Source organism: Mesoplodon bidens (assembly GCF_964165515.1).
Source record: "Mesoplodon bidens genome assembly, chromosome: 18".
In the NCBI taxonomy this organism is placed as follows: Eukaryota; Metazoa; Chordata; class Mammalia; order Artiodactyla; family Ziphiidae; genus Mesoplodon; species Mesoplodon bidens.
In genome coordinates, this window is record NC_138175.1 from 30,651,971 (window position 1) to 30,663,982 (window position 12,012).

Sequence of the window (12,012 nt, forward strand, 5' to 3'; positions counted from 1 at the left end):
TTACTCTGTCATGCAGAGGCCTAAACTGGGCACATGGAGTGTTGCAGACAGAGTTCCATGAGAGCCCTGCTGGCCCACTGGACTCTGCATGGCTGCCGTGGTCTTCCCTGGCTGGGTTGCACTGTCATGGGTGCCAGCCCCCTGGAGCAGTGTTCCTTGAAGTTGCTTCCAGACATCCAATATTGCAGATCACGCTGCACTGCAGGGCCTAATCCATCTAGTCTAAGGTACTTTTGCAAGTATTTTTCTAGATTAAATTCCTAGCAGTGGAGTTGCTGGGCTAGAAGTTATATCTATTCACAATTTTGATGGATATTTCCAGACTGACCTTCAAAACAGTTGAACCAGTTCATTCTTACCCACAGTGGGTGAGTGTGCCTATTTGATATTATCAAATATTTTCATTTTGGCTAACATGATAGGTAAGATCCATTCTTCCACAATTTCTTTGATTTGTATGTCTTTAATTATGAATAGAGCACCGTTTCATCCATTTGTTCCCTGTTTGTATTTTTTACTTCTGCGTGTGAATTGCCTATTCATATCCTTTGCCCACTTTTCCACTGGGTGTGTCATTTTCCAAGTGAATTATATAGACCCTTTGTCAATTAAGGAAACGAGCCCTTAAGGCAAATATTTTCCCCACTTTACCCTTTGTCTTTTGTCTTTGTTTACAGTATTTCGGCCCATCCTAAGTTTTTAAATTTACGTTTTTAAATTTCTCAACACCCAGGAAATTTGTGGAGAGTTGGACTAAATCTCAAGATCCCTTCAAGTCTAAAGAAGATTCTACAAATACTAACAACCACAAAATGAAAGGAACGCAAGTCCAGTGATGGATTGTTTGCAGACTTTAGCAGGTGGGTGAAAGTCACTTCTGTTGTCTAGGCCTTTCCAAGGATTCTGTCATCTCTCCTGTAAAATACTCTGCTCTGCATTGTAGCAGCTGAACAGTTGACATAACAATCAAGATATGATTTTTTAAATGTTTTTAAAATGTTTTTATTAGTGTTATAAAAGTCATATGTTTCACTACAGTGATTGAATTTTTAAAATCCAGGCTCTGGCACCATGCCTACCCCTCAGGAATGTGCTGGATGAGTCTACCAATGTTTGTGGTAAAGGAAAGTGATTAATGAAAGGATGAACCTCCCTAGAAGGCTTGGTGAGCTCAAGGATGCTCTCACACTTCTTCAAGGGGAGGAAAAGAAAGTAAGAACTTTGAATGCAGACACTAAATGACTTGGAGATAGCTTTCAATAATTTATGATATAGTTTTAAACTTTTTGGAAGATATGGATCCTCCTTAAACTATTAAGGTAAACTCAATTGTCTAAATTAGAGAGCTTCTCAAAACCTTGATGTGCATATGAATCACTTGGGGATCTTGTTTGAATGCAAATTCTGTGATTGGGTGGGGGGCTCGGGTAGGACTGAGATTCTGCATTTCTAGCAGGCTGCTTGTCCCCAGACCTCCTCGCAGTAGCCAGGCTCTAAAATACAACTCTCCTGAACACATTCCCCTACTCCATAGTACTATATGCGCATATACACATGCTTTATATATATCTTTATATTCCTGCTTTCTAAAACATTAATTGGGAAATAGACCATTGTTTCAGAAACCGCAATGTGCTTCATGGAAAAAACATTGGGTACGAAGGCAAAACATTGACAAATTGATACTTTCTTGCTTGGTCATGCCTGATTTAAGGAAATGAAGCCAAAATAGGCTATGTGAATTGGAAATTGACTTCAACCACATTTAAATTATTCTCTTTTAAAATATTAGCAGTTGAGTGTGTAAACCAATATTTATTTTCTAATCAAAGGTTTGTGGTAAATGGTTTATAAATGAAAGAAATGAGGGAAGAATGCTTTGAAATGCTTCTAGTAATAGAAATGGAAATAGGATATTTTACTTCTTTAAATGGCAGACACAGGCCTCAACTAAAATTCATCCTGCTCTAGGAAAAGGAAATTATATGAAAAACTGATCATAGTATAAAAGCACAGGCCAGCACCTCTCTACCAGCGATCATAATAAGTATTTTTTGGTGGAAAAAAAAGTTGAAGATCCAGCTACATTAAGGGAGAATCTATTAACAGAGTAATTGTATAGAGAGGATCCCTTAAGAAAAGCTTCCAAAATTCCATTATCTTAACTGTCACTCGCCACTTTGAGTTGTCTTGGAGCTGTGTGTTTTCATGAATTACCAGAGCTGTTTGTTTTTTCCTTTATCAGTCATCACCCTGTCAGCCGGGCCATTCATAACAACTTTTGGCAGCTCATCAGGAGAGTTCAGAGCTTGAATAGGACCCTATCAACTCTCACACCTCATTGTGTGAAACTGTTTACCAGCATTGCCTTTTTCTGTAAATATTACAAGCAGAGCCCTGAAAGTGGAGATGTGTGAAAACAAAATGGACAAATCTTGTAGCAGTTGGCTGAGATGGCAGATGGGGGGTGACTGAGAATTTGCAAGTCCTTGTGTTTCCTTTATTCGGCTGAATACTGCCTAGTCACTGGGCTTGCATTCTCCTGTATGCTTGTTAATTAGACAATATTTAATTTGACTTAACATTTGTGTCAGTTTGGTGAAAGTGAGACTTTGTAATTAGGGAGTACAGACCGGGTTTCTGTCACAATTCTACTCACTTACCCTAATTTAATGCCCCCTTTTCCAGTGTATTGTCACACTTGGTGTGCTGAGTTCCCCCGCTGTCTTTTATGCTTGACTAGTAACAAGGTGGCCCGCATTATACAACCACCAGCAAATGGACTCTGTCTCCTGGACTTAACAGCCTGAAGTTTCTGCCAGATTCACCCATCAGAAATAATTTCTTATTTAAAGCAAATGTCAACAATTCTCTATTGAAGCTAATATCATGAACTTGCAAATGGGTATGATTTTTTTGTTCTCTATTTTTATTGAAGTTATATATGCACAGATTTTGAAGTGTCAAGTAGTTCCAGGTTTTGTGACAAAAAATAGCCATCTCCCCAATCTCCCACCCCTACCGCCACAGGTAACCACGTTCATTTCTTGTAGCAGATTATTTAGAAAAATTACTTCAGAGTGAGAATTAGGTTGTTTCACTGTACCTGTTTTTGGGTGTTACATAGATGGAATCATTGCTGTGATTCACTTCTTCCACTTACCATGAAGGTGGGTTTTCTTTTTTTTTTTACAAATTTATTTATTTATTTTTGGCTGCGTTGGGTCTTCGTTGCTGCACGCGGGCTTCTCATTGCGCTGGCTTCTCTTGTTGCGGAGCACGGGCTCTAGGCTCACGGGCTTCAGTAGTTGTGGCTCGCAGGCTCAGTAGTTGTGGCTCACAGGCTTAGTTGCTCCACGGCATGTGGGATCTTCCCGGACCAGGGCTCGAACCCGCATCCCCTGCATTGGCAGGCGGATTCTTAACCACTGCACCACCAGGGAAGTCCTGGTGGGTTTTCTTTTAATTACTCTTTTTTAAAACCAAGGTATAATTTATATACAATGAATGCACAGATTTTCAATGTACAGTTCAGTACATTTTAACAAATGAATGTACCCATGTAACTTTACACCAAACTACGGAACATTTGCAATACCCCAGAAAGTTCCCTTATACACCTTTGCAATCAGTCCGCATCCATGAAGCAATCACCTTTGTTATTTCTTTCATCATAGATTAGATCTCCCTGCTTTAGAATTTTCTGTAGGGCATTATACATTAGGCACTCTTTTGTTCCTGACTTCTTTTGCTCAAAGTGACATCTTTGAGATTCATGCAGAAATTTATTCCTTTTAACTACCAAGTAATGTTTCATTGTATGAAAATACTACTGTTTGTTTATCAGTTTACTTGTTGATGCTCAGTTGTTTCCATATTGGGGCTATTGGGTTGTCTTTTTATTATTGATTCATGGGAGTTTTATATATTCTAGATAACAAGTTCTTTGTCAGAAATCAGCTTTGCAAATACCTCTCCCAGTCTGTGTTTCATCTTTTCATCTTCTTAATGGTATCATTTGATGAGCAGAAATTTTAAATTTTGGTTATGTCCATCTTATGATTTTTTTTTTTTATGGCTTGTGCTTTTTGTATCCTCTCAAAGAACTCTTTGCCAACCACAAGATCGTGCAAATATTCCTCTATGTTTTCTTTTAGAAAACATTGACGCTTTCTAGTTTCAGATTTTACATGAAAGATTCCTATCTAAATATAATTTTTGTGTTATGGTGTGAGGCAGAGGTCAAGGTTCTTTTTTAAAATATGGATATACAATTGTTCTAGCATCATTTGTTGTAAAAACTTTCCTTTCCCCATTGGATGTGTGTATGTGTGTGTGTGTGTATATACTTCAGAACTTTATTCTGCTTCACTGACTTGCATATCTATCTATCTTTATACAAGTAACAGTGTCTTAATTATTGTGGTTTTTAAGCACAATTTAAAAGCAGGTAGTGTAAGTCTTCCAAATTTTTTCTTCTTTTTCAGGTTATTTTTACTATTCTTAATCTTTCGTGTTTTCATATACATATACAATCAGCTTGTTAATTTCTACTACAAGCCTCATGGAATTTTGATTGGGATTGCACTGAATTTATAGATCAATTAGGGAAGAACTGACACTTTAGCAATATTAATTTTTCCCATCCCTAAATGTGTTATATGGTTTAAGTTTTTTATTTAATAACTTTCTGCAGTATGTAGTAGTTTTCAGAATACAAGTCCTACCTATCTTTTCTTAAATTTATTTTTGAATATTTTATGTTATTCCTTCAATAGTAAATGAATTGCTTTTAAATTTCTTTTTTTTTAATTTGCGGGTAAAATTTTGAAATATAATTAAACTTTGTGTATTGACCTTAATTCCTGTGACTTTGCTAAATTCACTTTTCAGTTCTAGTAGTTTGGGGGGTAGATTCCTTAGAATGTTTTATATATACAATCATGTCAACTGCAAAAAAGACTGTTTTGCTTCTCTCTTTTAAATTTTTATACCTTTTTTTCTTGCTTACATTGTTGTGCTAGATAGGGCTTCCAGTATTTTGCTGAGTAGATATGGAGACAATGGGTATCTTGTTCCTGAACTAAGAAGCATTCAATATTTTACCAATAAGTATGACATTAACTCTTGTTTCTTCATATATTCCCATTATCAGGTTGATGAAATTCCTTTCTTTTCCTAGTGTTTTGAGAGGTTTTTTTTCATGAATGGTGTGACATTTTTTGACATTTTCAAAAATGTTTTTGCATCAATTGAGATTTTTTTTCTCTTTGATTCTGTTAATGTACTGAATTAGAACTATTGATTTCATAACGTAAAACCAACCTTTAATCCTGGCATAAGCTCCACTTATCAATAACATTTATCCTTTTCATATAATGCTGAATTTGATTTGTTAATATTTTCTTGAGGACTTTGTATATTTATTCATGTAGGATATGAGTCTATAATTTTCTTTTCTTGTAATGTCTTTGTCAGGTTGTAATAACAGGGTTATGCTGGCCTCATTAAACTACTTGAAAAGCATTTCCTTCTATTTTCTCAAAGAGTTTGTATAACACTGGTATTAGTTTTGTCCTTAAACCTTTCATAGAATTTGTGAGTAAAGCCGTCTGGGCTGGGGTTTTCTTTGTTGAAAGGTTTTTAATTATGAATTTAATTTTGAAAATGGATATAAAGCTCTTTGAATTTTTCTATTTCTTCCTGTGCTAATTTTGGTAAGATGTGCTTTTCAGGGAATTTGTCCACTTGCTCTAAGTTGTTGAAATTATAGGCATAGAGTCATTAATGTTTTTGTCTTCTTAAAGAATTGAATCCCTTTTCATTTTGTAATAAGCCTATCACTGGTAATATTTTTTGTCTGAAGCCTACTTTGATATTAATAAAGCAACTTCAGCTTTCTTTTGAGTAGTGTCTGCATGGAATATCTTTTTTCATTCTTTTACTTTTAATCTAGTTATGTCTTTATATTTAAAGTGGTATTCTTGTAGGCAGCATATAGTTGGGTCTTGCTTTTTATCTAATGTAACAATCTATCTTTGAATTAGTGTGGCTTACATTTAATATGATTATTGGTATGGATGAATTAAAATCTACCATCTAACCAGCTCTTTTCTATTTCTTCCATTTGTCCTTTATTTCTTTTTTCCTTTCTTTTTGCTTCCTTTTTGATTAATTGAGCATTTTCATGATTCAATGTTATTTCCACTATTGAATTATCATGCACACCTCTTTTGAAAAAAATTTAGTACTTTTAGGGTTTACCATGTACCTGTTATTTAATTAAAGTCCACTTTCACATAATATCCTGTCATGTCTAGTACAAAGACAATATATCCCCAATTTCTCCCTGTCATTCTTCTTCTATTCTTGCCACATACTGACTCGTACATATGCTGTAAATACACAATACTACTATTTTTGCTTTAGGTAGTTATCTTTCAGAGCAATTAAAAATAATAAAAAATAAATTTTGAACTTTGCTTACCTTTAGTTATTCCATTTACTGTGCTCTTAATTTTTTTATGTAGATTCAAGCTTCTGTCTGCTATTATATTCCTTCTGTCTGAAGAACTTTCTTCAGTATTACTTATAGCATGGGTCTACTGGCAATGAATTCACTCAGGTTTGTTTTCTGGTTTTGGGTCAGGAAAGTCTTTATTTCTTGTTCCTTTTTGAAAGACATTTTTGCTGGGTATAGGATTCTGACTTGACAGGTTTTTGTTGTTGTTCAGCTACAGAGACCTCATTCCTTATCTTCTGTCTTGTGTAGTTTCTGGAGAAGTCTACTGTAACTCTTATCTTTAATTTTTATTCCTCTGTATGGTATGTGTCTTTTTTCACTGGCTGCCTTCATAATTTCCTTTGTCTTTGGTTTTCAGCAGCTTGTATATAATACGCCTGTGGTGTGGGAGTACTTTTGGTAGGGTAGCACTTATCCTGCTCGATGTTCTTTGAATGTCTTGGAACTGTTGTTTGGTATCTGTCATTCATTTTGGAATGTTCTCGCATATTATTTCTCCTTATTTTTTCTTCCTGGGATGCCAATTACACACCGGTTAGACCTTTTGTTATTATATCGTATCTCTTGGATGCTCTGTTGTGTTTTTCCACCCACTCTCTATCCTTCCCCACTGTTCTGCAATCCATGCCAGAATTGTTATAAATCCAGTTTCCACAGATGTGAGGGTCTGACTGAACATTGCTGTTCTCCTCTTATTCTCCAAATCCTTGTGGGTTTATCCCTTTAAAAGATTGTTTTCTGCCATTTTAGTGGTCTTGGGAAGGAGTGAAAGTAGATGCACATAGTCAATCTACCATCTTTACCTGGAAGTCGAGTGTGAGTTTCATTATTTAAATTAAGGTTAGTGGTGGTAAGGAACTAAATTTCCTATTATCTTTGAAATAAATCAATCTATTATATAATATTTTCTAATTTTAAAGGACTTTTACATTCTTCAAAATAAAAGAATCACAAATAATAGTAGCTAACATTTATTATACACTTATCATGTGTTAAGTGTTGTAAATGCTGCTACTGTATTAACTAATTTCATTCTCACAACAGCTTTATAATATAGACATCCTTATTTTTTTCATTTTTACAGATGAGGATAAACTGAGGCACAGAAGATTAAGTAATTTTTCCAAAGATTCAGAAATAGAAAATGACAGAACTTGGCTCCTTAACCACTATATGTATTCTGACTACCTCCAACAAATTGGAAGATGGTGGCTTTTAGGTAATACCTTTGTTTTTGGTCTCTGCAATCCTTCGTGTACTACTGTTACCTCTCCAAGAGTCTTAATCTATGAATCAGTAAGTACATATTCAGTGCCTGTTATGCGACCAGAATTGTTTTGTTCTCTGTGGAGGTATAAAGAAATACAGCAGGGCTGCTTCCTTCAGGGAGTTTACACCTCTCTAAGAGAAGGCCCCCACTAGTCTGAAAATAAGCTTAATGGTACAAAGTAGTACCATCATTCAGGAAAATGAAAGCTTGATTTGATCTGGGTGCTCAGAAACCATGAGACACTCATTAAAAACACTGATGGTTATTCAAGAGTATACTTAGCTTCTGGCTTACCCATGCTGCCTTTCACTTCTCCCTTTACCTCTTTTTTTTGCAGCCTAATTTTAGCTACTGTACTGTTATAAATATTTCTTCCACAGAGCAAATTAAGAGGATTGTTTATAAGCTCAAAAGATCTTTGGAAAAGTGTAAAGTGGGAAGAGTCTCAAATTCTTGCTCACAGTGATATATAGATATAGATATATAGATATACCTTTTATTCCAACTACCTTCTTTCTCTGTCAAGATGGATAACTGAGAATGAACATGTATTAACATTATATTTCTGGAATGGCTGTGAGTAAACAAAGGGTTGATAGATGCAATATTATCTTTAGATTGGCTAGCACAGGGACTGACTCCTAATAGATACCTAACAAATATTTATTGTTTCATGGATTGAATGAATGAAATTAAATCCTAAGGTGAATCTTTTTTAGACAATGAAGAAAATCCTCATGAGTTTGTATTTTAGTTTGAAGGAATTTTCCTAATTCAATGCACATCAACATTTCTTAGGGAGAAAGTTGTCGTCGTCGATTCATTATCCTTACCTGGAAACTCTTCAGGATTAAGGGACGGGATTCACTCATAGCTTATGACCACTCCCTCCCTGGGGCAGTACCTAGAATTTGTTGGATGGAAATATTTGTTGGATGGAAAGTTGAATCATTTGACAGCATGTGATTTGAGGCTGAAGGAAGTCTAAGTGCTCTATAAACACCTATCCCAACAGTAGGTTCTACACAAAACTAACGGTAACAATAGAACAAATTTTCAGGAAAAACTTGCTAATGTAGTAGTCAGACCATGTACTTTTTTTTTTTTTGGTGTTTTTATTTATTTTTTTTTTCAATTATTGGAGACATATATATATATATATTTTTTACATCTTTCTTGGAGTATAATTGCTTTACAATGTTGTGTTAGTTTCTGCTGTACAACAAATTGAATCAGCCATATGCATACATATATCCCCATATCCCCTCCCTCTTGAACCTCCCTCCCACCCTCCCTATCCCACCCTTCTAGGTCGTCACAAAGCACCGAGCTGATCTCCCTGTGCTATGCAGCTGCTTCCCACTAGTCATCCATTTTACATTTGGTAGTGTAGATATGTCAATGCTACTCTCTCACTTCGTCCCAACTTCTCCTTCCCCATTGTGTCCTCAAGTCCCTTTGCTATGTCTACGTCTCTATTCCTGCCCTGCCACTAGGTTCATCAGTAACATTTTTTTAGATTCCATATATATGTGTTAGCATTCGGTATTTGTTTTTCTCTTTCTGACTTACTTTACTCTGTATGACAGACTCTAGGTCCATCCACCTCAGTACAAATAGCTCAATTTTGTTCCTTTTTATGGCTGAGTAATATTCCATTGTATATATGTGCCACATCTTCTTTATCCATTCATCTGTTGATGGACATTTTGGTTGCTTCCATGTCCTGGCTATTGTAAACAGTGCTGCAATGAACATTGTGGTACATGACTCTTTTTGAATTATGGTTTTCTCAGGCTAAATGCCCAGTAGTGGGATTGCTGGATCATATGGTCGTTCTATTTTTAGAATGAACATACTGTTCTCCATAGTGGCTGTATCAATTTACATTCCCACCAACAGTGCAGAGGGGTTCCCTTTTCTCCACACCCTCTCCAGCATTTACTGTTTCTAGATTTTTTGATGATGCACATTCTGACTGGTGTGAGGTGATAACCTCATTGTGGTTTTGATTTTCATTTCTCTAATGATTAGTGATGTTGAGCATCCTTTCATGTGTTTGTTGGCAATCTGTATGTCTTCTTTGAAGAAATGTCTATTTAGGTCTTCTGCCCATTTTTGGATCAGGTCGTTTGTTGTTGTGATATTGAGCTGCATGAGCTGTTTGTATATTTTGGAGATTAATCCTTTGTCAGTTGCTTCATTTGCAAATATTTTCTCCCATTCTGAGGGTTGTCTTTTCGTCTTGTTTATGGTTTCCTTTGCTGTGCAAAAGCTTTTAAGTTTCATTAGGTCCCATTTGTTTATTTTTGTTTTTATTTCCATTTCTCTAGGAGGTGGGTCAAAAAGGATCTTGCTGTGATTTATGTCATAGAATGTTCTGCCTATGTTTTCCTCTGAGAGTTTTATAGTCAGACCATGTCCTTTGAAACCAAGCAGACCTAGAGTCTAGTCCCATCTCTACCACTTAGGAGCTAGCTGTGTGACCTCAGGAAGTTGTTTAACCTCTCCAAGTCTCAATTTCCCAATCTTTCAATTTGGAGCAGTAACAGTATTACATATGTTTGTTGTGAGGATTGAATAAGATACTCCACACTGTGGCCAACTACAGGAAGTGCTCAACAAATGGTAAATAAATAGTTATTATTCTACAGAGATTTCAGGAGTTGAGGCTGTGGCCATTTTGATCTGTAAAGAATCTTGACAAAAGTGGGGAAATCTAAAACAGAGATACCTATATGCTTCCTGTGTTTGTCTTTTCTTGCTTCAGGAATTTTGAGTGGCGTTTGTTTGAGTATGTGGAAAGAGGTGCAATAGGACAGGAGCTAGAAATTCTTTCTACTTTTAGAGAAATGCCCTCTACCAAGGATTTATGCTAACAGGACCCCATAGGCCCACCCTGTCAGCTGAGGATGAAAACAGCCAGAGACAATGGAATATGACACAGTAATGCGTTCTCATTTGTCAGGTGTCAGCTTGCCAATATGGTCTAAGGATATGGTATTCAGTAATTCCTAGAAATTGGTAATAATGATACCATTTACACAGCAGCTCCTCTGGCAGTTTTCAAAGCACTTCCACATACACCATCTGATTTAATTTCCACCACAGTGCTATGAGGAACCTGAAATAAATATTATCATTCCCATTTTATAGATGAGTAAATACATTCTGAGAAGCAAAATGACCATGCCCAACCCCAAGGTCACGTAGCTGCTCAGTAATCAACCTCAGACTTGAACCTGAGTTATCACTCTGGGATCATTATTTTTTTTCCATCAAACAAACAGCTTGTTTGTTCTACATAATCCATCTCGTATTTTGAATATTAAGTGTGCTTGCACCCATGCTAGATCCTTAAGAATTCGTGTTTATAAGATCATTTAGTAATCAGTAGCAGCAGCTAATCTTGTGTGTCTTTTTCGTCCAACAAGGAACAAAGTTTGTCATCCTGATACACCAGGTCTTTAATGATGTCAATAAAGAAACAGCCCACCCTTTGGTTAAAAGACTCTGAGCCTAGGGCTTCCCTGGTGGCGCAGTGGTTGAGAGTCCGCCTGCCAATGCAGGGGACACGGGCTCGTGCCGCGGTCCGGGAAGATCCCACAAGCCGCGGGGCGGTTGGACCCGTGAGCCATGGCCGCTGAGCCTGCGCGTCCGGAGCCTGTGCTCCGCAACGGGAGAGGCCACAACAGTGAGAGGCCCGCGTACCGCAAAAAAAAAAAAAAAGACTCTGAGCCTTCAAGGACCACTGGTTGTCCAGAGGAAGCCATAGTTATTCTGGTGAAGCACGAGGCCACGGTCGTTTTGATCAGTCACTCAATGGAGGGTCCAAAGCTTAAGCAGAATAAACTCAGGAAAGACAGCACTGGAACTCTAGGAGTGTAACCTCACCAGCAGATGAGGTAGTGATGGATGACTCCTGATTATGGAGTCCTTTTCATTTCTCATTTTATATTCTGAGTTGTTACCTAGAATAAATCCTACTGTTTCTAATTAATGCACTCGTTGTCTTTGTTTTGAATGGAAAAGGGAAAAAATGTGTTTATACCCCTGCTAGCAGCATACAAAGTATGCCTAAAATGGAATATCTTTCTCCATCATGAATAACATTAATCTTTGCAGTTCTCCAAAGTAACTAATTGCTGTATAGTTGAATTCCTGTTTGTAGGGATGGGTGAGTTTCCAGGTGACAGTTTGTTGCAGGAAGAATTCTCTC

At 36.7% G+C, this 12,012-nt stretch overlaps 1 long non-coding RNA gene across 1 annotated transcript; it reads left to right on the forward strand.

The window, feature by feature from the left end:
* Window positions 1-2,384: 2,384 nt before the first annotated feature.
* Window positions 2,385-11,787, forward strand: LOC308605880. Its single transcript, XR_014013738.1, has 4 exons — window positions 2,385-2,905; window positions 7,274-7,363; window positions 7,608-7,819; window positions 11,228-11,787. It is a non-coding gene; the product is annotated as an uncharacterized lncRNA (long non-coding RNA).
* Window positions 11,788-12,012: the final 225 nt, after the last annotated feature.